The 27,913-nt window shown below is 39.1% G+C and overlaps 1 protein-coding gene across 7 annotated transcripts in view; it reads left to right on the forward strand.

Annotated features, from left to right (window-relative positions):
• Positions 1–4,904: 4,904 nt before the first annotated feature.
• Positions 4,905–27,913, forward strand: part of Dennd2b (DENN domain containing 2B) — a 179,754-nt gene continuing 156,745 nt past the window's right edge. For 2 of the 7 annotated variants that reach the window (XM_013074616.3, XM_087211736.1), the window contains exons 1-2: positions 4,942–5,430; positions 15,946–16,051. The gene's annotated coding sequence lies outside the window, so the exon portion shown is untranslated. Of the gene's footprint in view, positions 5,431–9,248; positions 9,366–15,945; positions 16,052–27,913 lie in introns of all 7 variants that reach the window. The other 5 variants (XM_087211731.1, XM_087211732.1, XM_013074619.3 and 2 more) reach the window with 5 other exon arrangements.

Below are 27,913 nucleotides of genomic sequence, written 5' to 3' on the forward strand. Positions count from 1 at the left end.
AGCTGTTACAAATTGTGCTGCTATGAACATGGGTGCACATATATCACTGTGGTATGATTCTTTTAATTCTTTTGGGAAGATCCCCAGCAGGGGAATAGCTGGGTCAAATGGGACTTCCAGTCCTAGTTCTTTGAGGTATCTCCATACTGATTTCCACAGTGGTTGCACCAGTCTACACTCCCACCAGCAGTGGAGCAGGGTTCTTCTTTCCCCACAGCGCGCCAGCATTTGTTATTGGTTGATTTCATGATAGCAGCCATTCTTTCTGGTGTGAGGTGGAATCTCATTGTTGTTTTCATTTGCATGAAATGAAAACAACAAATGACCAGTGATGTTAAACTTTTTTTCATATGTTTATTTGCCATGTCTATTTCTTTGTGTGAGAAATGTCTGTTCATTTCAGGTGCCCATTTTTGGATTGGGTCTTTAAATTTGGGAGGTCTGATTTTTTTAAGTTCTTTATAGATTCGAGATAGTAGATCTTTGTCTGAGGAACAGCAGGTGAAGATTTTTTCCTACATTGTGGGTTGTCTGTTCACACTGTTGGTGGTTTCTCTTGCTGTGCAGAAACTTTTTAGTAAAAAGAGATCCCACTTGTTGATTGTTTGTGCTAGTTCACGGGCAACTGAGGTTTTGTTCTTAGTCTTTTCCTACCCCATTGTCATCAAGAGTTGAACTTGTGATCCTCCTGCCTCAGCCTTCCAGATTGCTGGAATTACAGATGTATGTCATCATGCCTGGCTGATAGGAATTAATTGTTTAGCTTATTAGTCTTTTTTTTTTTTACTGGGGATCAAACGCAGGACCTTGCACTTGTGAGGCAGGCAGCAGCATCACTGAGCTAAATCCCTAGCAGGAATTCATTGTTTAAAAAACTTTATTTTGTAGATTTTTTTTTTTGTTTGGAAATAGGCTATAAATATGGTTGTATCCAAGTAAGTTACTTATTGTGAAGGAATGGACTGCATTATAGTTCAACTCATATAATATCTGCTTGATTCCTTTTGGGAAGTCCGTGTGAGTGTGTATTGATAGTGATGCTTTCCTGTAAAGAAAATTGTCTGATATAGAACTGACAAAGTAAAGATCTTAGAATTTAGTGTTTCTCAATCCTGGAGATTCTAATCCAGTAGTCCAAGAATCTGTATTTCTGACAACTTAAAACTCTAATTTAGGAATCAGTGATTTTGTACATGCCATTATACTTTACTGATTACGAAAGCTAGTCATAGAGGTTCATACTGTTGACTTACTTAGTTGTATCTGTATGAATGTAAGCCATATCTTATTTGCCTTTTGAGGGGCTTAGAAAATAAGAAAACACAAAATCCAAAGGAATTACAAGACCATCCTTTTTCACTTCTGATAGCTATCTCTGAGTGCACTGGGCTCCTGGAGGTCACAGATCACAGGTATTTGCTGCCAAAACTGGTCCAGAGTCTTAAAGCTTATGGAAAAGTCTCTAGTGTGAAGATGGGGTGATTTACAAATGGGGCTCTACTCAAATCTGGGGAGAATGGATAGCAGGATTAGGTTAAATAGTACTTATTGAGGTTATGGATTAGTAATTAATGATAATTTTAAAAAAATGTTTTGAGAAGATTTCCATCTTTAGCATTAAGTTTCACTGTTTAAATAAAACATGTTTTTACTGAAAAATAAAGAGGAAAGGATGTTTGGAATCACATGGCCTGAAAAGATACAGGTCATCTAAGCAACCACCTTTCCCAGTTGCCTGCCTTAGAGAAACTTGATTGTTTGGCTCATGAGGCAAAACAAGCTCCCATTGCCTCTTTAGTGACCACATATATTACAGACAGAAGACCTAGGAGAAAAATAATGGTCTCATGAATATCAGAACTGCAAACCTGAAAGTCTTCCTAGAAAACCTTAACCTCTTTCCTTCAAAGAAAACAAGGAAACAATCTCAACAAGGCAAAATTCATGATCCAGAAAATCCAAACGACTCACCGTGCTTAAGTGCAGGATGTAAAACAACAAAAGGAAGTAAAGCCCATCTCTGTAATATCAAGTTCTATTTTGGTATGTAGTAAAATAGTTGGATTTTAAGTTCCTCAAAGTTAAAATATTAAACAGACCCTTAGCTAGATGATGTGTTGCCAGGCATCTGTATGAAATATAACCATGTAATCAGAGTGCATTGTATTGCTCTACACAAAGAGAATGTAAGCTACTGCTTCTAAAGATTAGGAAACTTTCATTAGACTGACAGAAGACAGTATAGAGGAAATGGCTTGGGGGTGGACCAGACATATGAGGATGAAAGGAACAGTATTCATGCTATCCAAATTAGAGTCAGGATGTTTATGCTCCAATCTTATCTTGGCTCTGTGTTGAGGGTACTGAATATTGGGAACATGGGAAAGTATCTCTGAAGTCCCTAAAATAGGCATTAAATATACCAAATTCCTCCTACAAGCGCTTTATATTTTCAGCAGTCTCTGTGCATTTCTAAATCTATATTGTGATTAAAGTCCATGGCTAGCTAATATTAACTTCCCTTCTGCTTTTTTGTTGCTAGTATCCTTCCTATAGCTATTATTCATTCTGTTGTTTACAAGTCACATGCCTTTGCAGGATTGCAACTCAATTGGGGCATGTTTTTATTTATCTTCCTAACCGCATTCTTTTGTTTTGAAATGGAGTTTCCCTGTGTTGCCCAGATTGGGGTGGAACTTGGGCTCAGGTGATCCTTCTGTCTTAGCCTCATGAGAAGCTTGGACTACAAGCATGTGACACTGTGCCCAAATTTATTTACCTTTCATTTGTGCATTGTGTACTTATTTCTTGCTGCACATCGTATTAGGCAAGTGGGATGTAGTAGCAAGATAGACCTGGCTCCTGTGAGTTTACCATCTTCCTTAGCATCTTATACATAATTGGCCTTGTTTGCCAAATGATGTGAACATTAGATTAATGCAGATTAACACTACTTAAAATAGCATTAAAATATTTCAGATGTCAGTGTCTCTAGTAAGTATCTGGCAGTATTAGCATTAAATAACGCTCACCTAATTGGAGCTTAGATTCAAGATTATAGACTGTATTTGCAAGACTTAGGGGATGCTGATTTTCTTTCTGAAAGAGCAGATCTAATAAATTAGGAATAAGAAATTCCTAATACATCAGGAATTTAAAAAAGCTCCATACAGAATTTGCAAAGGAATTGGGAAACAAACAAAAAAACCTGTTTAGTCATTATGGTACGCTTACATTGCTTCAGCATACATACATACATACGAGGCAGCAGCAGCTGCCAGAGATGAAAATAATTACTGTCTCCGGTCTGAATAGAAGAAAATCTTGAATCCATTGAGTTGGGTTTCTTTACAGATGTTACTCCCAAGAAAAACAAGACTTTAATAGGAACTTTCAGAACCTTCTTATAGGGCTGGGGTTGTAGATCAGTGGCAGAGCTTATGCTTAGTTTGGTCCAGGCTGTGTTCAATCCCCAGCACCAAGGGAAAAAGTTCCTTAAAGAGTTTAGGGAGCTGCAGGTGGAATTGGCCTTAAGTATGGTTTTCTGTGGATCACTTTCACATTTATGAGTTCTTTCCTTCTGTGATGGGGCAGATGGGAGATTGAAGAAGAATGTGGAGATGCGTCCATTCAGTTCTCTGGAGAGGTTCACATATGTTGGTAGTGAACTAGAGTAGAAACTTAGGTTAGAATTTGAATTTGGAGTAAAACATGTACTCACTAGCCTAGTTTCCAGTTGTCCCATGTACTAGAGCTGAAATCTTGGATCTTAACAACAGCTGAAATCTTGGATCTTCCTAATATAGAACCATTTCAACTTACCAGGAATTGATTTATTTTTCATAACTGTGTCATAACTGTCACATAAGGCTAAATATGTCCTCTAGCACCAATATGATGGAAACAAAGAGTTAATACTAGTAATTCATGAATAATATCAATTTTTGGCAAAGAAACAATAGACTTCTTGCCACTATTTGTGTTTGATCATGAACAAGTTATTTCCAGGGTGAATCTTTTTATTTTCTTTTTTTGGTACTGAGGATCAAACTTGAGACCTTGCACTTGAGAGGCAGGCATCGGAACCACTGAGCTAAATCCCCAGCCCTTCAGGGTGAATCTTAAACAGTATTTTTGATGCTTGCCCTGTAGCTGAGAAAATACCTCTTTAGGATATGTGACAATTTAATTGGCCTGGGTTTTGAAATATGTGTTGGCTTTGGAGCCTGCTTATGTTCATCCATACACATTGAGTGAAATTGCAAATTTGAAATTCTAAACTTCAAAAATTAATTTTCATTGCTGATCAGCAAATTTGTGCACTTCAACATCAAGGTCTATTTGTAGTGATTTATGGGAGGAGAAACCGGTTACATGGCTTCCTAACGTCCCACCAAGTATGTATGGGTTTGGATTTTAAATGATTTACATTATTCTTTTCCAAGTAGATTGTCATACTGGGTTAACAGTTTCCTTCATAAGTCCACTAAGTCAGATTCTCACTGCTAGTATTTCATCGCTTTATTATTAAATGACGCCCTTTCCTAGTCTTTTGGTTTTACAAGCCTCTGGAATTAAAAAAAAAATTCTCAGAATATCCTCAGAATTTTCAGTTCAGACCGGGATCCTTGGAACTCTAGTGCTTTCTGAGTTTTGTTACTGCTGTAATACCCAAGAAGCTTCCTTTAACGTCGTTTGGGTTTTGTAGGGCTCCCCCAGGTCGAGACTGGGAGAACTGAAAGAGCTCGTCGGTTTGTTTGAAGACAGGCGGCTGTACGTACGGGCAGCTTTTCCCAGACTCTCCCAGCTCCGGCTTTTCATGCATACCAGCAGAGCCGCTTTTTTCCTCCAGTGATTGAAACCATCTGGACTGCAGGGGGATCACGTGTGTATGAGAAAATGACATAAAGTTTCAGACCCCCTTGTGCTTTGCTCCAGACCCAGATAATTCTTGGTCGGATGGTGCCAAGGTGAGAGCCGTCCAGTTCGAGGGCTAACTGGTCTTCCCCGCCCCCACTCTCCCCACCCCGTCCCCCACCCTCGCTGGCACCCTCTGGGCGCAGCTTCCTCGCCACTCCCCCAGCCCCCAGCTCCGAGCACACCCCTCCGCCAGGCTTCAGCAGCCCACCCTCTCCGTCTTGGGTGGAGGCACACACCCTCCACGCCCCCTCCCCTCTCCCCTGCAGCCGGGCCGCAGCCCGGGGCGCGGATGCCTGCCCGCCGCCCGCCCTGCGCGGGAGCGGCTCCTCCTCCGGGCTTTGCGGCTCCCCGGGAGCCCGGGTCTGTGCTGCGCGGCTGGCGAGGCTGGGAGAGCAGAGGTGAGCGCCTCGGGCCGCCACCGGGAGGTCGCCACGCTGGCCCGCCCCGCCCCTGCACTTCTCGCCCTTTTCCCGCTATTCTCCTGCTCCTGCCAGCCGGTGTTCCAGCTCCGTGAGTATTTGCTTGCGGGCCGCGGAAGGCGCGGTGGAGCGCCAGGCGGCTCCTGGGCTGTTGGGGACTTGCTGGGGACTACCAGGGACTGTCCTCCGGGAGGTCGCCGTCGAGGCCAGCCCTGCCTTCCGCCCGGTGCGGCCGCGCAGTGGGGGTGGGGAGCTCGAGGCAGGGGTCTGGGGCAGTGAGGAGCTAGGGTGAGCCCAGCAGCTCCTACCTAGGGCTGCTGTAGCTCGTGTGCAGGCGCCTTAAAACACACACACACACACACACACACACACACACACACGCACACATCTGAACTCAAACAAAGGAAAATTAACTTCGCACTCTATCACTTCAGTCAGTTAACAGTTTCTGGATGTTGCTTTTCATTTTTTGCCCTTGTTCCAGTGTGCACTAAGTATTAAAGTTTTTTTTTTAAGTGACCAAGACCGAAGGAACATATTTTAGTTAACGTTTATTCTCCTTTGTCCAATAATCTAGTAAACGAGTAAGATTCAGAAGGATTAGGATTTTCCAGTGTTTCTAAAGAGAGATTATTGCATTTTCTTGGGAGTTTTGTATGAATGTAGTTTATAATTACTTGAACTGAAATAAAACCTCTTCATTAAATGAGAGAATTTACTATAGTGCTTCCGTAGACCAACTCTTGTATTTATTTCCATCAAGGTGTTTCTGCTGTTAGGACAGCAAGATTTTGGGAATGGTGAAGAGGTCATTAACCCATCTCCTACACTGGCTTCTTAGTTTTTGTTTGTATTTGCTACTGGGGATTGAACTCAGGGTCTTTGCACTGAGCTACATCCTCAGTTCCCCCTCCCCCCTTTTTATTTTGAGACAGAGTTTCACTAAGTTGCTAAGTTGCCCAGGCTGGGCTCAAACTTGAGATCCTCCTGCCTCAGCTTCCCAATGTGCTAGGCAAACAGCCCTGCACCACCACAGCCAGAGACCCAAGATGGTTTTTGAGATACCTTTTAAATGTATATACTTCAACTCACCATCTTAGGGTAGGGCCATGCAGATACAGTCCAAATGACTGCATCATTGCTTTGTTTTGTTTTCTACAAGTGGTACTTTTAAGAAGATGAATCGCTTCACTGATTTTTTTCTTTCTTTCCAGAAAGGGGTTTCTAAAGGATTAGAAATAGTCTAGGATTTAGAAAGCTAATCAAAGATAGAGATGAAAATCCATAGTAAAGAGCAGACTGAACCCATGAGATGAAGCAAAAGCTTTTTGGATTTTGCTGGGCTGGCAATTCCTAGGTGACTAACACAGATTTAACCTTCCTTTTTATTTACTCAGTAAATATTACCTTTGGAAAAACTCCCCAAGATATGGGAAGAGATTTATTCAAATATGTATGGGTAGTATTATCCCCTAATTGGGCCAGAAGGGTACTCATTTTTCTTTTGGTACCAGGGATCAAACTTGGGACCTTGCGCGTGTGAGGCAGGTGCCGGAACCATTGAGCTAAATCCCTGGCCCAGGTATTCATTTTTGATAGATAATTCCAAACTAACTTTTATCTTCAAAATATTGTTTTATCGAACATTTAGATTGTGACTGGCTTAATAAGTAGTAAAATCCTTGCTCTTGCGTTTGTGGGTTTCTTGGGGAAAAGCGGAGTGCTTCATGAGTTTGGGATTGATATACTTAGAACATAAAAATTATAGAAACCCAAGGAAAAGTGATTACAAGACAAGGTGGCTTCAAAGAAGAGAGATTTAAATTGCTCCTGGAAGTGTGGTTGTGAAACTGATGGAGAACTGCTGGGGAGAATCTCAAGAGAACAGAGAGCTGGCCATTTGGATGGGAGCTGGAGAGAAAAGTAGTGACTGATCATCGATTCTGTGCCATGTGCCATTCACTCGCTTTGGTCCCTTAGCGTGGTGAAGTAGGTATTGTTCCTCTTGTTTGAAAGAGGAAAGAGTTCTTGTTTTAAGAAAAGAAGGGCAGAAAGATAAGCAACTTGCTCAAGATGACACAGTGGTGGTAAGTGGCAGAGCTGGAATTCCAGTGCCTGCTTGTCTGGCTCTTGGACTTTTTCACAGCTCCCTTCAACAGTGAGCAGTGGGAGGTCCAGCTGAAGCCCACTGCTATCAGTTTGGATTCTGGCACAGGGGCTGGAACTTTATCTTATGGACATCATCTAGCTTTCAAAGATTTTTGAGAAAAGAGCAAGGCAGTGTTTTTAGAAGATTAATGTGACATCTGTGTACAGGAATGTTACATGCACATCACAAGTCGTAGTTCTTAATTAGGAGGTTATAAAAGGGAGTATAGCCAAGATATCTGGGTATTTCAGTTTCTGCCCCATTTACAGCACCCGGTGGTAAGTAGTGTGGTTCACTGGGTAAGAACTAGTTGCAGTGACCACAGGGCTGCTGGGGATCAGAAAAGCGCTGAATCTTAGCAGGCAAACATTAAAATGGAATGTATTTGTGAAGCAACACGACTGGTGGCTTGTCCTTTATGTTTCCTGCATGTTTCACAATGCTTTGGTGAATTTTTTTTCTTTAACAGCTGAGAAGTAGATAAATGCTATAATTTGCTTAAGAGCCTTTCATTGCCTAAATTTTGAGATGCTTCCTCTCATTCTCATTTCTTAAAAATACTGTATTTTAAAAGTTGGTAAGATTAAAAAGTGAATTGAGATACCATTTTAAAAAGGGAGACCGATTAAGATAAAATATACATTTATTTAGCTTTTTGTTATGGAAAAACAATAGAGGGCCATTGGAGAATTACTGTGTGGGAACTAGAAAGGGATATAAATACCAGGATTTAGAGATGGGCAATCTTGTTCTGCCCTTCCACATTTCTTACCAGTGAAATGTGTTGCTCATGTGAACAGCTAGGGAACTTACAGGGCCATTGAATACCCAAATTTATAGCCAGGCCCTTTGATTCTCTGCAGATAATGGGCACAGGAAGGGCAGCACTGGGTTGAGCCATTGTACTAGAATTGTCTGCCACTTTGAATACAATCTGGATTTCTTGCTGTTCCTTGTGCAACCTCTAGTCCCTTTCCTTCAAACTTATTAGTGCTCTAAAGACTGGGTTCACAGGCCAAGGATGTCATATAACAGGAGGTTACACAGAAAAGGGCAGCTGACAGGCAGAAACATAAAATTTGTCAACTAGAGAAGTTTTATTTTAACCAATGTGAAAGTCAACTTTTTTTTTTTTTTTTTTTAGTAAAATAAGAAATGCAAAACCAAAGTGCGATTTCAGTTCTCCATACTCGTTTTACCTTTAAAAGCCCTTACCCTTGGGGATCTGCCCTGTTGAGTGGGATTTTGATGTGGTCACCAGCACCTCTGAGGACATAATTCAGTTTGGGATCTAGACCTCTGAGGAATGTGACTTTTCTTAGTATAGAGGATTGGAAGTCCAAAACATGACTTAAAGTTCTAGCTTTGTTTATTCAGAGGTTTTTAGAATTTAATATGTGAGGGATAACTTAGCTCAGTTTTTCTTCTAGACCATGGTAATCCCTTATGGCCAGACATTAGAAGTCATACCTGAATTAGCACTTGGGTTTCTTCTCCCATTTTGAATCTTGTGACCTCTGAAAACCATTTTGTTTTGTCTGTAGCCTCTGTTTATAGATCAGAAAGGAAGACTGCCTAGGGTTTCCTCTAGAGAGTGGCAGCACATATTGCTAGTTGGTACGCTTTGGGTATGCGTTCTGGAGAGAATGCTCTCAAGCTTTATTTTAAGAGTTGAGGTCTCAAAAAATCTCTGGCAGTGCTGTTATTTAAATGTCAGAAATGTTTGATTGCATTCTTTTTTTTTTTTTTTTTGGTACCAGGATTGAACTCCGGTCCTTGCGCTTGCGCAGCAGGCGGCGACACTACTGAACTAAATCCCCAGCCCTGATTGCATTCTTGATGTATTGCTTACACAGTGATTAATGTTTTTATATTTGGTAAGCATTTGTCATCTTTATAATTTATTAAAGAAGTGATTTAGGTTTTCTAAGATAACTAAAAGCATAGAAAAACAGGACTGGAATATCCTTTCTCACTGTTATATCTCAGATACAATGTCCTAGTATAGAACTTTGACTATTTTAAACTATTCCATCTTCCACATATCCTTAAATCTTTCTCAGGAGATTTGATCTCACTCTCAAGAGATTTAACAACCTCCATAAGGCAGTGCTTTCTAAGGTTTCCAGATTGATAATCACAGATTATCTCCTTGTACTGAGTAGTTAACCTGTGTTTCTTACTTTTACTGTTTTTCTATACTTCTGTGCACAAATGTTCAGAGTGAACGAATTGTCTTTGCTGGACTTCAATGGCATTCATTAAATGTACAGGCTATACCCATCATTTCTTTGCCCTTCTCTGGCTAAACAAGCTGAACTTTTTTATGTTTTTCTTGCTTTTTAGACTTATGATTATGTTGTATACTTGTTGCTTTGTGTTTTGTTTTGTACAGGAAGTCAATATTAGACATGTTGCCAATTAGAGCTTTCAGTTTAGAGGGAGTCTTTTGGAATAAAATGTGCTATCAGCATAACTGATTGTGGAACATATGTAAACTCTAGGGATGATCTTTAAAAATATTATCATCAAAAGAATTTTGCTCAAGTCCTTTAAGAGCTTAAAAAGAATCTAGCCTTTGCCAGATTGCACTAAAAGTAACAGACTACTCCAATTAAGGCCTTTCTAGAAGTGTGGGAATCATTTGCTTAAACTGAAAGTTAGGATTCTCCAACTAAATATGATAGAAAGAATCTCCTTAACTCTTTGCTAATAGCATAAGAATCAATCCTCCACTTTACAGGCCTTCTGTGATAAAGGACCGTCTTGATGAGACTATGCTGGCAATGTATTCCTGTTTGTTAGTGTTTTGGAAAGTGCTTTGACTGGCTAAGGGTAAATTTTGGTGGCTTTTTGTCTTTGATGTGAAGTTGGGAATTTTTTTTTTTGTACCGGGGATTGAACCCAGTGCTTTGACACTAAGCTACATCCTCATCCCTTTTTAGTTTTTATTTTGAGACAGGGTCTGGTTAAATTGTTCCAGCTGGGCTTAAATTTATGATCCTCTTGCCTCAGCCTTCCAGAGTGCTGGGATTACAAGCGTGTTAACACCACACTGGGCTGGGATCTTGTATGTTAATTTAGCTAGGACAAATTTGAGTCTAGATATTTGTGAATTCCCCCCAAGCCCAGTTCGTCTTTTGTGGGGAGGCTAACTGGAGGGGTAAAGAAAGCCTCTGATCAGGTGGTCATTGTCCTGGGAGGTTCTATCAGACACTGGTCTCAGGGGAAGTGCTCTGTAACTATCTCCATACACTTTTCTTTTGGTGTATCTGACATTTATTAACTGTCTGCTAGGGAAAAAGCACTGCGCTAGTGCTTAAGCATCTGTTTATTCTCGTTACTTTTCCTGAGTGAACATGCTTAATATTAGAGGTTTTATGAATCAGTAAGTGGATGAAGGGATGAAGTTAAGAAATTAGATGGGAAATTATTTTGTGATGGGTGTTGGGTGCCTCCTGAAATGCTGCTGTTGGGAAATGGCTGTTTATACATCACTGTGGCCTCCGCTGGGGGTGCTGAGATGACCCGTGATATGGAGGCTCAACATTTGGAGGTGAATTTCCTAGTGAGTAAAGAGGGTCTAGTCAGCCCCCCGCCATGAGTCATGTTAGATTACATGTATTGTTGCTGGGAATCCAGTTAGCATTATATCTCCCTGCATTAGGTAGTGCTGCACAATGGTTAGTGGGAAGGACTGCTTGAAGAAGCCTTTCTTTAAAGTTTGTTCTTTTCTGTTGAACCAGGGATGGATTCTACATGCTTAAAGCCAAAGAGTTCCATTCACTGGGACCAACTCCAAGGGGAATGAAAGTTCTTTCAAAAATTGTATAGTTGTGTGGGAGGGGAATCAAAGCTTCTTGCTTCTCAGTGGACATTACAATCTATCATATAAATAGGGATCTAAAGATGAAGAAAACCCAACATGCAAATGAGTAGTACTGTGGTATTAGGGCTAGCATGGATAAATTGGGCTTAAGACAGAGTGTTCACTTGAATCTTGAGTGTCCAATTAATCAGGTGTATCAGTTTTGAGATTTGTTTTTCTATTTTTCCCCAACATATATATTTTGACAGGTCACTGTCTTGCTTTGGGATAGTTTTTAGGACCATGGTGTTTGTATAGAAAGTGCTTTAAGAGTCATGGGAGACGAGCAGAGGATGTTTTATATCTTGTTTTTAAAAAAGCTGTAAGTACTCAGTGATCAGAATTAGAAACAATTAGTTGGCAAAATAACGTCTTTCTTTATTCAAGGTATACATTTGTGCAAGAAAACCAGCTCTATCCCATTCATATGCCCAGGTCTGTCCACATTTGGGACATCTACGTGGTCTCCATATATTTGTCACTATTACTGATCCCTGGAGGGCCAACAGTAGCTCTCAGGCAATGAATGAAACTCAGCCTTGATTGAAGCCACATCAAGAAAGAGCTGATCCTGGTCAGTCAGTTTTATTTATTACCAGGGGTAGGGGTTTGGGTGAGTGAGTAGGACAGGGAAGAAAAACAGGCAGTTCTGTGGTAAATAAACCTCTCCTCCTTTAAATTGGGGGCATCAGATATTTTGACCCAGCAACGGAAAAGCTCAGGCGTTTATAAAAAAGCTAAAATTTTTTTTCCCTCCATATTGACTTGGACTTGTTCTGTGGGAAATTTTTATCAATTGAGGTCATTTTATAAATACAGTAACTAGCCAAGCATTGTGGCTCCTGTACCTTGGTGGGGAGAGCCCTGCTTGATGGTTCTCTGGATATGTTTGGGTTATGTCCATTTTCATTCCCCCCTGTTTGATGCTGTGGTTTCTCTGGGAATGTTTTGGCGTAAGTCATTAGATTCTTTTAGGGCCATAGGGACTGGGTGACGTGTTGCAGGTATGAGTTTTTATACCTAAACAAATTGCCAAGGAAGAAGAGACAAAAGCTTAAACACAGAGTACAAGGATTGGGAAGTTAGGTGGGAAAGTGGCATGTGAGGTCGTGTAACTACTTCGGCCAGTGTGACTGTCTGACATGATGGGACTGATGTCAGAAGGTGGGGTGATACTGAGGATATAATTTATAATTCAATCATTCTTGGAAAGGGAGGATGGGTATTTTTTTCTTTAAAAGAATATGTATTGTAATAGATTGATTTCTTAGAAGTTTATATGACATTGTCATGAATGAGGGTTTACAAACACCTGAGGTTTTCTGTTGCTGAGTCAAAATACCCGACACCTCTATCTTAAAGGAGGAGCAGTTTATTTCTGTTCATAGTTTCAGAGATCTTAGCCCATGGTCAGCTAGGTCAAAGGTAGGAGCGTAATGGTGGAAGGGCATAGCAGAGGTAAGCTGCTCAACTCATGGCAGGGGAAGAGCCCCAGAGAAGATGAGATACAGTTCCTGAGGTCGTGCCCCCCATGACCTATGTCCTGCGGCCCAGCCTCCCCACAATAACTGATTCAGGTATGAATTTATCAGTGGGGTAACCCATTGGGGAGGGTAGAGCTTTCATAATCCAGTCAAGTTGATGATCAAGCTTAATTGGCACATTACCTAAAGAACTATAGAAAGTATTAAGTAATGAAGTTCAGAATTGTGGAGTTACAAATAGGTGCACAGACGGAGGGCAAATCGTAAACAGCATGGAAGCATTAGGGAGTGTCGAAGTGTTGCGGGCTCAATCTTCAGCTTTGTTTCTTCTTAGATGGTCCCGTGGCTTTAAAGTACTAGAATTCAGGGCATGTTTACCTTGTGGCAGATTTTGTTGTAGGGTTGTACATTACTAACAACCTTCCAGACAATTTCATAGTGCATCTTCACTATCATCCTCACTTTGAAAGTGTAGTAACTGAGGTGGGGAGCCATGATGTGAAGCTATGTGGTGGCACCCTAAAGGTCACCCTCTGCCCAATTCTTTGTATTCTTCTTGTTGGCTGTGGCTCTTCCATTCCTCCTTTTCCTTCACAGTCTCTTCTCCATGCACAACCAGAGCATTTAAAAACTCTCATATGGAATCATCACACTTAGAAATAGAATACAGGATGGACCGGGGATGTAGCTCAGTGGCGTTGCACCTGCCTGGCAAGTGCAAGGTCCTGAGTTCGATTCCCGGTACTGGGGAAAAAAAAGAAATAGAACCCAGATGTACGTCCAAATTTTTATATGATCTAATCCTTCATCTGCTCTTTACCTTCCTCCTGTCTCTCCTGTCTCAAAGCCTTTGCCCTGCACCTGGGTTGCTGTTCTTCTTAATATTGCTAGTTTGTACCCTCAGTTGATTCAAGTATGGGCTTGAATGCACAGTTTAAGGGAGGCCTGCCCCAATGACCATCCTGTGTAAAATTGCTTTGAGTTGCTCTTTGATCCCTGCTTTGGTTTTGTTCCTAAAATTACATTATTATGTGTGTGTTGCTTTTCCAAATAAACTCCATGAGGTTGGGGACTTTGTCCATGTGTTTACTGGTGTCTTTACTTTTTAGAATAGTATATGGAAGGTTTTCTTTAATATTTGTTAAATAAATGAATAAGTGGTGCGTTTGCCTTTGTTGTTCATATTTAACATGACTTGACTTGGATAAAAACAGTGGAGAAGAAAGAGATATATAGCTGGGGGTTACAGGGCTGGGCCTTAATTGGTTTTATGTTTGTTACCAACATTTTGCTGGGATATCTGACTAAGAAAATGTTCAGAAAATCTTGGTTGAATGAATGCACTGTGTAATTTGTTCTGGATTCCAGACATAGGAGTTCAGAGTGGAGAGAATATGTGGGGTGGAGCACTTAAGAGAAAATTCTTGGAGGACTTGCAGATTTTGAAGGAGAGATTGAATGTAGTTGGGCATATATGAATCAGGATCATTTTTTTTTAAGCTAGTAGGATCACTAGGTTATCTTTTTTAGTCTTCCTGTTTATAGATGGGGAAGCTGAGCAGGAGAGGGAAAAGGTTTGTCCAAAGGTACACAGTTAGCTTGTGCCAGAACTATGTCTGGAATCTGCATGTTTTAGTCCCTTTGCTCCATACAGTGCTGCCTGCAGAGTGCAGGGGGACATCTTAGAGCATACAAGGTGCCCGGGAAGAGCATGAGGAAAGGCCCAGAGGGAGAAAAGATGTTGGCTTGTGCGAGATGGAAATTAGGTCATCCTAGTTGAATCTGCACATTTATGGAAGATCCCTGGGAGGCAGAGTAGCCTGTATAAGGTGAATCAGATGCTGGAGGATCTTTAACATCATCTTGAAGACTTTGAATTTGGAAAGAGAGAGAGACATGTGAAAATGTTCTTTCTTTTCAGTGAAGGTGGCATAAAATAGATGCCAAATATTAATAATGTACATATTATTACCATAGTTATGAACCTAATAGTATTTTAGTTTATTTTTCCCTGTATTTGGATATTTGTAGTGGTCTTGAGAGATGATGACATATAATTCCCAGGTAAGATGTATGAATTCAACTAAGAAAGTTTGAGAGTAAGAAGCAGATATTTATCCTTAATTCTGTATATGGCTGTAAATGACATTTTAGTGTCCAGATAATAATTCCTTTAAGAAACATGGGCTATGTTAGGACATGGGATGGAAGTTATTACACTGGTGTGAAAATAGTGAGGGAGGGTTTGGGGAGGGATGAAAGAAACAGATGAAAAATGAATGCGAGCAGCTTTCAAGAGGGTCTGAACTTCTGTATTGGAGGAGCTGCACTGTGGCTGGGAGCAGGCATCTGGGGACCCCAATCTTGAACTGTTTTTTAGGACACAGAAAGCCGGTGGAAGTATAACTTGCCCCCCAGATCACAAATGCTTTGGGCAGATGGGTTCTGCTAAAGCCTAGGCCACATAAGTTTTCAACCAGAGCAGATGAAAATAAATTGATACAGCTCTTACCAGGCCAGTGAATTGGCACAGGATATGATACTTAAAAAGCTTTTTCCATCCTCAGAATCTTTTTCCATCTCTACGGAAAAACTTTGAAAGTCAGCATGAAAATGAGAACACAGACCTTTAAGTAATATCTCATACTGGACCTGAAAGTTTGGGTTGCAGAAAAAATTCTGGAGCATTCAACATTCAACAGATATTTGCTGAGCAGCACCTACTAAATACCTGACATCGTGCTGAGTACTGGAGCGTCAATCATTTGATCATATTAAACCACATATAATTATTATTATTATTATTAATTTTTTTTTGGTACTGGGGATCGAACTGAGGACTTTGCGCTTGCGAGGCAGGCACAGTGCCACTGAGCTAAATCCCAGCCCTGAACCACATATTATTGATAAAATATTGATATTTGGTTCTATTTCATGGGACAAGTTTTAGCCCCAAGGGTTACATAATTTGGTGTAATAAGTCCCCAACTTATGAACCAGTTCTGTTCTAGAAGAATGTTCATAAATTGGATTTCATTGTAAGTCTGACCAAAAAACAAACAAACAAACAAACTGCATCACCACTGTTTTTCCTCTTGCTTCCAGACATCCCGGGCTCTGAGTGAGCACTGTACTACTGTACATGATCGCACTGCACGGAAACACAGCAGCACAGCTGTGACAGCGTTTGGCATACACGTGAGCTACTTCTGTGAGTTGTTCGCATCTATGTCATGGGAAGTCTGTTCCTATCTGTGACAGTTCACAACTTGAAAGTTCATAAGTTGGGGACTTACTCTGTCTGTCTGTCTAACTCTGCATATATTTGTTTCTGGTACTAGGGATTGAACGCAGGGCCTTCACACTGAGCTACATCCCTAGGGCTTTTTTTAAAATTTTGAGAAGAATGTCCCTAAGTTGCTAAATTGCCCAGGCTGGACTCAGACTTGAAATCCTCCTGTCTTATCCTTCCAGGGTAGAGTGTTGGGATTATATGAGTGTGGTACCGCTTCCAGTTATGTCTTGGTATGTAAATCCACAGTTATTTCATTCTGTTCATTCATTTTATTTTATTTTATTTTTTTTGGTACTGGGGATCAAACTTGGGACCTTGGGCTTGTGAGGCAGGTGGCAAAACCACTGAGCTAAATCCCTGCCCCCATTTATGTTTGTATTTACTTGTTGAATGTTTATTGAATGAGAGGCAATATTCTGGTTACTGAGGTAATTTGGAAGATGAACAAGAATGGGTGAGGGTCCACAACTGGGTGGCTAGATTTACTTAGAAGATCTGGCAGCTTTCCAGTTTTCTGGGGTTCCTAGCCAAGAGGAGAGTGTAGTGATTAGTAATGTATCCCCTTTATCTTATTATGCCCACTGTGGGCCACCCCCACCTCTTATCACTGCTTCTTAACCCCCACCTTTAAATTTAAGAGCTGTGATGGCTGGGGGTATAGCTCAGTGGTGTGTGTGGGGCCCAGGGTTTGATCCTCAACAACAACAAAAATTAAAAGAGATATGAAAATTAGCTCCTAAGCGTTAAGTTTGGGAAGCACCATTAGGACGATACTTCCCTAATGAAATCTTCAAGTTCGAAATCTTTCCAGGAGAACCTCTGCTGCCTCAGTGATCCCAAAGAAGAGCCTGCGGCATGTGACTTTTCCTCATTCCAGTGAAAGTTACTTTTGTTTATATTGTGCATGCAGGCATGCAGTGCTTGGTATTTCTCATGCTCCTCTTCACTTCTGTCGGCTTCACTGGCTCCTTTTGGAGGTGCTGGCTGGAGCATGGTGCCTGGCTTTCTTGGAATGAATGACACAAAAAGGAAGGAGATTTTCCCAATATTTGGAAGGGCAGATGTTCAGAACAAAGAGAGGAAACAGATGAATTCAGAAGAGGAGTGGGGTTTTCTTTTCTTCTCTTTTTTTGCTTTTGGATTGCCACCTGAAGTGAGATTGCTGATTGTTTTTCCCTCTTTTACTTGGCATCTGGAGCCAGCTTGTATACTGTCTGAGGTTGCGTTTTTTTTTTGGGTACCGGGGATCGAACTCGGGTCCTTGCGCTTGTGAGGCAGGTGGCAGAACCACTGAGCTAAATCCCTGGCCCTAGGTTGTGTTTTTAATTTGTGTCTGTAAGCTCCTTATAGAAGACTGAAAAGTAGAAAATGATCTTTTTCTTCAACTTTAAGTTGGTTCTTTAAAAAATATGTGCATTGTAATACATTCTTATAAAAGCCTTACTTTCCCAACACCCAGAGGTCAACATTGTTTTTAATATTTTAGTGCATTCCCTTGTAGGTCTTTCTCTAGAGGTAGGCAGATATGTGTGTTTGTATTATTTTTAATACCAAAGTAAGATTATACGGTAAACTTTTAAATTCTACATTATTTTTCAATTATCTCTCCTTTTCCACTTCAGTATATATTTAATTAATGCCCAGATTATATTTAGCTTTCCCCACGTCTTCATTCAGATTGCTATAACAAAATACCTTAGACTAAGTAATTTAAAAATAACAGAAAGTTAGTACTCACAGCAACTGGAGGCTGGGAAGTCCAAGATCAAGGTGCCAGCAGATTTGATGTCTGACGAAGGCCTGTTCATTATAGATGTCCCCAGCTGTGTTCTCTCATGTCACAAGGGGCAAACAGGCTCCCTCAAACTTCTTATAAGGGCACCAGTCTCAATTTTCCCAAAGTCCCCACCTCTTAACACTTTAACATTAGGGATCAGATTTTTAACATGTGAATTTTGGAGAGATGCAATCATTGGGACCATAGGACCTATCAACCCTCAAAGGTTGTTTCTTATCATTGTTTTATATATCAGTACCAAACCTATAATCATTTACTATATCTGGTTGTTATGCCACTAAATTTAAAATCTAACCCAATCCTTTTTTGTATGAGACTATATTGTTGAAGAATTATCATTAATGGGTACCTTTAATTGAGTGAGAGGGTTTTATAAAAGTCATCTAATTCTTGCTACAACTCTGAGAAGCATGTTTTTTTCTTTATTTTTGTTCCCCAGGGCTTCACCTGTTACCTTTATGTCAGGGATAATGTCACCTCCATCTTAGTGGTCACCTTAAGAATAAGGACACTTGAGCCAGGTGGCTTGGGTTCAAATCCCTTCTTCATTACTTACTGCATGCCTTCCTAGACAAGTCCCTTACACTTTCTGTGCCTCAGTTCCCTCCTCTGAAATATGACATAATAACAGTATTTGCCTTATAAGGTTGCTGTGAAATTAAACAAATTGAGATTATGCTTAAAAGATGATGTGGCATGTAGCTAGTGTTACTAGCAACCTAGATAATCCACAGGCACCTGAGGCTTCTCACAGCCAATGTTTATCTCTGTAAAGCTGCTCTTCCTCCTGTATTCATCCACTCCTTTAATGTTATCAGAGTCACTTCTGATTTCTTCTCTTAGCAATCCTACTCAGAGTCTTACCAGTTCTGCTTCCCAGAAGTGTCATGGGTTAGATTACTCCTTCCTGTCTTGCTGCCTCCATCCCTAGACTATCTTTTGCTGGAATTTGGCTTTAATGTCTCAGAATGCCTGCCTCTGGGTGTTCTTCAGTCTCCCAGGCTGCTCTATGAGTGAGCTTTTTAAATTACAGCTTAATAATGATACTTCTTCGCTGAAAGTTTTTTCCTTTTTAAATTGAAGAATAACATAAAGTGCACAGATAATAAGCATATAGTCTGGTAGATTTCACTGTTTATATGTATCCCTGTCACTATCAATCAGGTGAAATATGGAACGTTTCCAGCACCCTAGAAGGTTGCTTCATGCCTCTTCCCCAGATAACATCCTCATTCCTGTCCCTGACCACTCTTCTGATATCATTTGTATTGCCTTTTTGTGATCTTGGTAAAATGAATCACAGAAGCTCTTTATTGATTTTTCTTTCACAGCATTACACCACCCTTTAGCATGACATCCAAAAGTCTTTGTCCTTTAGGTTTTACTTCAAGTCCTCCATGCATGCCTACTCCTTCTGGCCATGCCAGAACTCCATCTAGCTTACCAACATAACAGGCTCATTTTTTCCTTCCATATTTTTGTATTTCATATTTTCTTGCCCTTCTGACTTCATTTCCTGAGAAATTCCTCCTTCATAGCTTAGCCCCTGAATCAAGCCCTTGTCTGCATTCTGGAGGCAAGATTGTTATAGTTGCTTGTTTATACATATTTCTCCTTTACTTTTTGCTTCCGTGAATCAGTGGATGATAGGGCATTTCCCTCTTAATTGGTTAGTTGAATTTTACACAAGTAGTTCGTGTTCTTTCTACAAATTAGGACGTTTAAGAAAAAAAAACCCACCAACAATCTCCATATACAGAAATAATCATTGTTTACATATAAACCAAATTATATACCAACACTTTTTTTTTTTTTTGAGACAAGGTCTTGCTATGTAATAGTTAAGGCTAGACTTGAACTCACTATTTAGTCCAGGCTGGACTTAAACTCTCAGTGATCCTCCTGCCTCAGCCTCTTGAATTCTGGAATTACAGGTGTGTACTACCATGCCTAGCTTTTTATCAATACTTTAAAAAATATACATTCACAAAATGCTAAATATTTATACTTTAATCTCTTATTTATGTGTAGATCTCTCCCCATTATTTAAACTACCATAGAAATACTGTAATGGAGGGAGTATAGCTCAGTGGAGGAGTGTTTCCCTGGGATCACTGTCATGAACATCTTAATGCCGTCTCCCAATCATTTTGAGGGCATATGTTTCTAGAAGTAAAATGGCAAAGAGATGAACATTTTTATTGTTCTTGATGAGCTTAGCCAAATTGACCTCCAGAATGTCTTTCATCTCTGTCTGCTTTGCCAGGGTGAGAGTACTCGTTTTTAGCCATCTTTGCCAAACTGAAAATAATAAATATTTGCAAATCTGATAAGAAAAAAATGGTATTATATTGCTATTTTAATTTGCATTTCTTTGATTACTACTGAAGTTGAATATGTTCTCCTGTGTTTAATGACCAATTAATTTCTTTTTTAAATTTTTTAAAATTTGAAAATTTTTTTATTATTATAGACCAGTTAATGTCTATAGTAATTCTACCATAGAGATTTACATGTTCATGTATTTATTTTTTAATTGAGAAATAAAAATTGCATATATTTATGGTGTACAATGTGACGGTTTGATATATTGTACACATCTTGGAATGGCTGAATCAAGCTGACATACGCATTACCTCACAGACTAAGATTTCTTTTTTTGCTGTACTGGGGATTGAATCCAGGGCCATGTGCATGGTAGGCAAGTACTCTGCTACTGAGCTACATCCTCAGTTCTTTAAAAATTTTTATGTTGAGACAGGGCTTGCTGACTGGGCTTCAAGTTTCCATCCTCCTGCCTCAGCCTCCCAAGTAGCTGGAGTTACAGGTGTGGAGCACCTGTACCTGGCCATACTTATGATAATTTTGTGATGAGAACATTTAAAACTATGCTTTTAGCAACTTTCAAGCACAGCGATACCTCGGTTGTCAAATGGGTCCAAGCTTGAACTTTCCTCTACTCAAATAGCAAAGTTCAAAAAAAATAATCTACTCTTTGTTTTTGTTAACTTTGGTTAATAGTCCAACTGAAAATCTGACTTGCATAAACCTGTATGGGCAGAGAGAGTGTGTCACATGTCACCTCTTGCTTCAGACACAAAGGGGCGATGCTTCAATCTAAGTCCTGCTCTTGCCCAGACAACATACAGTGCTTGGGTTAGTGTGTTGGAACATTTGTCATTTTGGGGTTTTTTTGCACTTTATTTGCATAAAATATGATAATTGTGGCTCCAAAGACAGTGATACCAGCAGTAAAGCTAAGAGGAAAACACTGAGAACTATGATGGAGTTAAAGAAAGAAACCATTGTGAAATTTTTAAAGTCCTGGAAAAATGAATTTAAAAGTGTAACTTTTGGGCCCCAGAACCAATTATTTGGTTTTACATTATCTTATGGAAAAATATGTTCAGTTCTCAAACTTTTTGGTGTTTAAACGCGGATTTGGAATGAACTGAGTTTAACAACTGAGATATCATTGTATATGAGTTATTGTTATTAACCATGAGTTGTATGTAGTAGATCTGTAGAACTTGTCCCTCCTAACTGAAATTCTGTATCTCTTCACCAGCATCTCCCCAAATCCTCCAATCTTCATGTTTAGTAGCTACCATTTTATTTTACTCTGTTCCTGGGAGTTCAGCTTTTTGTAGATTCTCCATATAACTGAGATTATGAGGTACTTTTCTGTGTCTGGCTTGTGTCAATATATGGTCTTCCAGTTTCACCTATGTTATAGGAAATGATAGCATTTCTTTTTGAAGGAAGACTAGTATTGCACTGTGTTTATATGCCACATTTTCTTTATTCATCTGTTGATGGACACTTAGGCTGAGTCCATATTTTGGCTACTGTGAATAATGCTGCAGAGAACATGAGAGTGCTGGTATCTCCTTAAGCTACTGATTTTTTATTCTTTAGATATATTCCCAGAAGTGGGAAATATGTTAGTTCTGTTTTTAAGTTTTTGAGAAACCTCCATACTGTCTTCATAATGGCTATATAAAATTTACATTCTCATCAACAGTGAATGGTACAGCATTCTCTATTTGCCGTATCCTTGCCAACATTTATCTTTGGTCATTTTGTTAATAACTCTTCATGCATCTGTCAGCCATTTGTATGTCTTCTAAGAGAAATGTCTATTCAGGTCCTTTATCCCTTTTTAAATCAGGTTATTATTTTCTAACTATCAAGTTGTTTGAGTTTCTTAAATATTTGGAATATGAACCCTTTATCAGATGTGTGTTCATGTGTTTTTATATTTTATTTTTCCAGTTATTTTAATGCTAAGGATATTTAGTTGGTATCATATATACTACATTGATCTTTCCAGTCATTTGTCTTTTAACTTTATTGTTAAAATAAATATTTTGATTAATTTTGTTAGTGAAATTCATCAGTCTTAAACATTTCTTTGCCTGTGGTGTTCTTCAAAAAATGTTTTCTTTCACCAATAGTAAATACCCATTATATGTTCTTCTCTTTTATGGTGTCATTTTTTTTTTCCATGGAAAGAAAATTGTATAATGGAAATATCAAAAAGCAAAAAAATACTTTCTGAAAAACTGATAAAATTAACAGCCAATGATGAAAAAAACTGAAGGAAGCAAAATTTATTGTGTCATTTTAAAACATTTAAACCTTACCTTAGGCTAGAATTTATTCTGATGTGAAGTAAAAATAATAGTAGCTAATATTTTTGACACATACTTGTGTCAGGTGCTAATCTCAATGCTTTGTGTGGGCTTATTTAATACTTTCAACAACCCTATGATGTTGACACTGTTACTTTCCCTGTAAGTATCACTGTAAAATGACTTGCTGAAAGTTGGCCAAAGAAAGGATTTAGATTCAGGTAGTTACAGCCTAGAGCCCATGACCTTAACTACTCCAACTTCTTTTTTTTTCAAAGAGTTATCCTAGTGTCAGTGGGAATCCATTCTTTCCCTGTTTTGAAAATGCTAACTTTACTTATATGCTGTATTTCCATATGTACTCTATGCATTTAGGTGTGTTGCTAGTCTCTTGTCCCATTGAGCTATTATGTTACTGGTGCCATCTTGTTTTGTGTATCTGGGAATAATATTTCCTCCTTTGTGTCCCTAGTGCCTGGCAGAAACTCTTTTGTTGTAGATGTTTAATGAATATTTGCAGTGATGTAAGAGCTGGGCCCATGATATTTAAAGGATCTGTAGTTTGTATAGAAAAAAAAACTATATCATCATCCTCGCTGACTGTTGACTGAAGTACAGTGGTACCTTGTTCATGAATGCTTCTGTTCGTGAGCAATTCAGTTCATGAACAGAAGTGTTCTGCAAAATTTTGCTTCTGTTTGAGAACTCCACATTGGATTACATTGACCCTTATGGGAAAATTTGATTTGGTTTCTGACCAATTTGACTTGTGACTAGAGTCATGGAAAGAATTAAGTTTGTGAACTGAGCCATCACTGTATTCCTTTCAATTATGAATATAGACAGTATAGCACAATTGTAGACAATAGGATTAATCACCACACTAATGGGCCCAAAACTGTTAAGAAACACATAAGACAGTTATACTAGATCAAGATACATTATCCATCCTAGATTACAATAACATTTTTTTCTCTCTCTTTTGTTCCTATTGTCTGTTTTTTATTTTATACTTTAAAAAATATATTGGGCTTCTCATATAAGAGAAACCATGCCATATTCAAGCCTGTGTGTCTGATTTACTCCATTTAACATTATGGTCTCAAGATGCATCCATTTTCCTACAGATGATCAAAGTTTATCCTTCTTATGGCAGAATAGTACTCCAATGTGCATACATACCAGATTTTTTTATCCATAGCTTCCAAGATTTAGCTATTATAAATTGTGTTAGTCTAAATATGTATATACATACATTACTGTGACACAATACCTTTAATTCTTTCAGCTTCTCCAGCATTTGTTATTGATTGATTTCTTGATGATAACTATCTTTCTGGACATGAAGTCTCAGTGTTGTTTTAATTCGCATTTCTTGAATGGTCAGTGATGTTGAGCATTTTGTCATGTATTTATTGGTCATTTGTACTTCATCTGAGAAGTGTCTGTTCATTTCAGTTGCTCATTTTTGGTTTAGGTCTTTAAATTTGGGGGAGGGTCTAAGTTTTTTGAGTTCTTGAGCCATTCTAGATATTAGTCCTTTGAGGAGTATCTTGCAAATTATTTTTCCTTTCTGTAGGTTGTCTCTTCACTTAGTTGATTCTTTTGCTGTGCAGAAGCTTTTTAATTTGATGTGATCTTATTTGTTGATTACTGTTTTTATTTCTTGTGCAACTGGGGTTCTGTTCAGAAAGTTCTTGCCTGTGCCTATGTCTTCAAGAGTTTTACCTATTTTATCTTCCAGCAGGTTAAAGTGTTTCTGTTTTAGTACTTAAATTTTTGATACATTTTGATTATAGTTTAGTGCATGGTGAGAGATATAGGTCTAGATTCAGTCTTCAGCATGTGGACAACCAGTTTTTCTAGCACCATTTGTTAGACTTTATTATTCCTCCAGCAAAAGAATTTGACCCCTTGGTTAAGGATAAGGTAGCTGAGTGTACTTGAAGTTGTTTCTGCATCCTTTATTCTGTTGCATTGATCCACAGGTCTTGTTTTTTTCTCCCAATACAATGCTGTTTTATTACTATAGCTTTGTTGTTTTTCTTTTGTTTTTGTTTTTTGAGACAGGGTCTCACTGTGTAGTTCAGGTTGGTCCTGAATTCACTGTGTAGCCCGGGCTGGCCTCACACTCATGGCAATCCTCCTGGTGCATCCTCCCAAGTGCAGGGATTAGAGGCATGTGCCACCATGCCTGGCTACTATAGCTTTGTAGTATAACTTGAAGTTTGGGATTTTAATGCCCCCTGCCTTGCCCTTCTGGCCCAGAATTGCTTTTGCTATTCTAGGTCTCTTCTGGTTCCATATGAATTTTAGGATTGCTTTCTCTAGTTCTATGAGGAATGCTACTGGTATTTTGATTGGGATTGCATTAAATCTGTATAGCAGGCCCACTATCACCACTCCTGTTCAATATAGTTCTGGAAACATTAGCCACAGCAATTAGAAAGGAGAAAAAAATAAAAGGAATAAAGATAGGAAAGGAAGAAGTTAAACTGTCATTATTTGCTGATGATATGATACTTTACATAGAAGACCCAAAAAACTCCACCAAAAGACTTCTAGACTTAATGGACAGATTCAATAGAGTAGCTGGATACAAGATCAACACTCAGAAAACAAAGGCCTTCTTGTACACAAATAACAGACTCACTGAGAGAGAAATTAGGGAAACAATTCCTTTTACAATAACATCCAAAAAAATGAAATATCTAGGAATCAGTCTAACAAAGGAAGCAAAAGACCTCTACACAGAAAACTACAGCACTCTGAAAAAAGAGATTGAAGAGGATATAAGAAATTGGAAAGACATCCCTTGTTCCTGGGTAGGAAGAACCAATATAGTGAAAATGGCCATACTTCCAAAACTACTATATAGATTTAATGCAATACCAATTGAAATTCCAACAATATATTTCACAGAACTAGAGAAAACAATCCAAAACTTCATTTGGAACCAGAAGAGACCTAGAATAGCAAAAGAAACTTTAGGCAACAGAGATATGGCTGGAGGGGTATTATAATCCCCAACTTGAAACTATACTACAAAGCTACTGTGATAAAAACAGCATGGTACTGGCAAAGAAACAGACTTGAGAACCAGTGGAATAGATTAGAAGATGCAGAAACAACTCCAGACATACTCAGCCACCTCATCTTTGACAAAGGAGCCAACCACCCTCACTGGAGGAAAGATAGCCTATTTAATAAACGGTGTTGGAAAAATTGGACTTCAACCTGCCAAAGATTAAAACTAGACCCATACTTATCACCATGCACTAAACTAAGATCAAAGTGGATTAAAGATCTAAATATTAAGACAGAAACACTAAACTTGCTGGAAGATAAGTTAGGTAGAACTCTTGAAGACATTGGCATAGGAAAAGACTTTATGAACAAAACCTCAGTAGCATGGGAACTAGCACAAAGAATCAACAAGTGGGATCTCCTCTTATTAAAAAGCTTCTGCACTGCAAGATAAACCACCAACAGAGCTAAGAGACAACCTACAATGTGGGGAAAATAATTTTTTTTTCAATTTCAGGATTCAATTTCTTTTTTTAAAAAATTTCATTTTATTGGTACATTTTAGGTGTACAATATAATGACATTCATCATTGGAAATTTGCACCTTTACATAATCTCTCTTGGTTCTTATTTTTTCCCCCTTCCCCTGCCCTCCCTTCAACCCCTCCATCCCTCCCTATTTACAAAGACTTTGTTTCCAGTTTTTCTTTTTCTCACATTAATTCCATTCCCTTCTTTCCTTTCCCCTACCCCTACCACTTCCCCTTCCCCTTTGTCCCTTTCCTTCCTATTTCACATTATCTATTATACCTTTTAGTCCTTATTTACCCTTTGACTTTCTCACACTAGAGAAACTCTTCGGTATTTACACATGTGTGTCCTATTTATTTCACTTAAGAGTATTGCCTCAGTGTGCATCTGTTTAGCTATAAATGTTTCTAATTTTTCATTTTTCATGGCTGACTAGTACTCCATTTTATTAAAAAACCACATTTTCTTTATCCAGTCTTCAGATGATGGGCATTTGGGCTGTTTCCAAGTTTTAGCTATTACAAACTGTGCCACTATGAACATGGGTGCACAAATATCACTGTGGTATGATTCTTTTAATTTTGGGGGGAAGATACCCAGCAGGGGAATAGTTGGGTCAAATGAGACTTCCAGTCTTAGTTCTTTGAGGTATCTTCGTACTGATTTCCACAGTGGTTGCACCAGTCTACACTCCCACCAGCAGTGGATCAGTGTTCCTCTTTCCCCAAAGCCCCGCCAGCATTTGTTATTGGTTGATTTCATGATAGCAGCCATTCTTTCTGGTGTGAGGTGGAATCTCATTGTTGTTTTCATTTGCATCTCTCGAATGACCAGTGATGTTGAACATCTTTTCGTGTGTTTATTTGCTATGTCTTCTTCTTTATCTGAGAAATGTCTGTTCATTTCAGATGCCCATTTTTGGATTGAGTCTTAAAATTTGAGAGGTCTGATTTTTTTTAAGTTCTTTATAGATTCTAGATAGTAGACCTTTGAGGAACAGCAGGTGAAAATTTTTTCCCACATTGTGGGTTGTCTCTTCACACTGTTGGTGGTTTCTCTTGCTGTGCAGAAGCTTTTTAGTAAGACAAGATCCCGCTTGTTGGTTGTTTTTCTAGTTCACAGGCAACTGAGGTTTTGTTCATAAAATCTTTTCCTACACCAATGTCTTCAAGAGTTCTGCCTGACCTCTGTCCCAGCCAGTTCAGTGTTTCCGTTTTAATATTTAGATCTTTAATCCATTTTGATTTTAGTTTAGTGCATGGTGAGAGATATAGGTCTAGTGTTAATCTTTGGCAAGTTGAAACCCAGTTTTTCCTGCACCATTTATTAAAGAGGCTATCTTTCCTCCAGTGAGAGTATTTGGCTTCTTTGTCAAAGATGAGGTGGCTGAGTGTGTCTGGAGTTGTTTCTGCATTTTCTAATCTGGTCCACTGGTCCTCAGGTCTGCTTCTTTGCCAGTACCATGCTGTTTTCATCACAGTAGCTTTGTAGTATAGTTTCAAGTTGGGAACTGTGATACCCCCTGCTATGTCTCTGTTGCCTAGAATTGCGTTTGCTATTCTGGGTCTCTTCTTGTGCCAAATGAATTTTTGGATTGTTTTCTGAAGGTCCATGAAATATGCTCCTGGGATTTCAGTTGGGATTGCATTGAATCTATATAGCAATTTTGGAAGTATGGCCATTTTCACTATGTTGATCCTTCCTACCCAAGACCAAGGGATGTCTGTCCATTTTCTGATATCGTCTTCAATCTCTCTTTTCAGAGCACTATAGTTTTCAGAGAAGAGG

The sequence above is a fragment of the Heterocephalus glaber genome, unplaced genomic scaffold, assembly GCF_053883595.1.
Source record: "Heterocephalus glaber isolate CG9 unplaced genomic scaffold, H.glaber_assembly_v1.0 deba00001428, whole genome shotgun sequence".
NCBI classification, from domain to species: Eukaryota; Metazoa; Chordata; class Mammalia; order Rodentia; family Bathyergidae; genus Heterocephalus; species Heterocephalus glaber.